Raw genomic sequence first — 2,176 nt, 5'->3', positions numbered from 1 at the left:
TTTAAGAGGTGGTGTCACCACTTGGAGCAGTCCTTGTTTCTGGGCCCTTGTGAGGACGTGTTAATGAAATGCTGAGCTACGTGGTGCTGCGCTGATCTAGAGGATTCCATGTACCCAGCTTCTAATCAAAAACACGTCTGATACTTTAGCTTCTAGACACAACTCCACATTTTCTACTTTGAAATCTATGCTATATATTATAAGGTGTACAATACCTCTTTGCCACACCACTGAGAAAAGTCTAGAAAACCTCTTAGTACATCTTCCTGTAGTCTCACCTCCATCCCACTAAAGCCTTTGCTGAAGTGCAATGATTCATCTATGCCAAAGATTTCCCGGGGAGAATACTGCTAGTTCCCTACTTCTCATTTAAGCAATGTTCCTTCCTCTTCTCCCAACCCCCATACCCCACACCCTTTTCTTCCTTATTTCCTTCTTGCTCACACCACTTCTTCACCGGAAGCCATTAGCAACCCCCCACATTTGCACTTTCTACTTTCTTCCAAAGAAAAATGACAGTTGTGCAAATACTGAAAGGGCAGAATTTCTTGAAAAAGAGCACAGCCTAAAACAGGTTATAAGACTTGTATATATCACAAGACCCAAGGTCGCCCAGGAAGGAGAGCAGAAAATCTGTCAAGGAACTTCTATTCACCCCAACAACCTTTCCCAAAACAAAACAAACAACAAAGAGGGCTTTCCACAGAAAACATCTTAACCAGTTGCCTGAGTCAGTTCTGACTCATGGAGACTGGATTGTGGCCCAAGTAGAACTCCTCCTGAGGGCATTCACAGCTGTAAGCTTTGGGAATTAGATAGCTACACCTTTCCTCAGACTTCTGAAGAAAACCCACTGGGCAGGTTTAAACAGCCCAGGAATTCAAAGGCCTCATGATATCTGTAAAGAACCAAATCTAAAACCCCCAGATATGTAGTCAACCTTTTTGGAGTTTTAAATTTTATTTGATGTTTTAATGATCATATATGGTCATACAGTTGATTTCTAGGACTCATTAAGCATTCCACCACAACAAAATATAACCTCTAAAATTTATAGAAAACTCCAACACCTTTCAAGATAAATACAAATAATATAATTTTAAAATGGGCAGAGCACATGAACAGACACTTTACCACAAAATATTTTCAGGTAGCCAACAAATGACTTATCTCAGTATTAATAACAAAGTTAAAAATACAACTAGAAAACAAAGCAAGGGTGTAGAGAGACTAGAATCCTCCTACACTGCTGGTGGGATGGTAAAAGAATGCAGCAACCGGGGAAATCAGTGGGCTGCTTCCTCAAAAAGTGGGACTGGAAACACCATGTGCCCCAGCAATTCCCCTGCTTGGTGCAGAGTCTAGAGAACGAGCCACTGCAGATAGGCACTGACTCATGTTCACCGCTGCACTGAGGACAATAGCAGAAAGACGGACACAACCTAAATGCCCGGTGCAAGAAAGGCTAAATAACCCTCTGACTGAGAGCTGACCCTAGTGTGAGAAGAAGCCGATGACTGCTATCCCAAGGTTATGGAACTGGTGGTCACTGGACTTTGGCTCGGATCTCTTGCTTTGAGGTGCCCAGTGAAGTTTGCCAGGATCACGATATATTTACTATTTTAAGGCCCTCCTTGCTTTACTATACCATGTACTAATTTGATAGGTATAGTTCTGCAGTGTGAGTGAATGTTAATGGAAATTTTGCCCAGTCACCATCCCCCATTGTTAGTGTAAATAGTACTCAGTTGTCAGAGTTTAATGTGTGCAAATTAACAATTCATGTAACGTGGTTCAGAGGGGGCCTATATTTATATAATCCACTTTTCAACTGTGTATCAAATTCTATACCAATGGATACATTAATGACACTATCAATAGAATTACTTTATGTCCCAGGGGGATGATTGGCAATGTTCTCAATCATAAAACAATGAAGCCTCTATAGTGAATCAAAGACATATGTAAACCATAGATCTGTGAATGGATTTGGGGACTTGTAACTAATTCTAGCCTCAGTAGATCTTATGTCATGGCCCTGTTCCACACTTGCCCTCATGAAAAGATAACTGAAGATATGGGTGCTACAGCAAAGTGTGGTAAAGAAAGTAGATGGTGCCTGGCTATCAAAAAGAACAGTGTCTAAGGTCTTAAAGGCTAGCCTTCAAAAAAGCAG

The sequence above is a fragment of the Echinops telfairi genome, unplaced genomic scaffold (genome assembly GCF_000313985.2).
Source record: "Echinops telfairi isolate 266 unplaced genomic scaffold, ASM31398v2 ScPeMD7_9;HRSCAF=40, whole genome shotgun sequence".
Lineage (NCBI taxonomy): Eukaryota > Metazoa > Chordata > Mammalia > Afrosoricida > Tenrecidae > Echinops > Echinops telfairi.
This window is presented reverse-complemented; position numbering follows the sequence as displayed.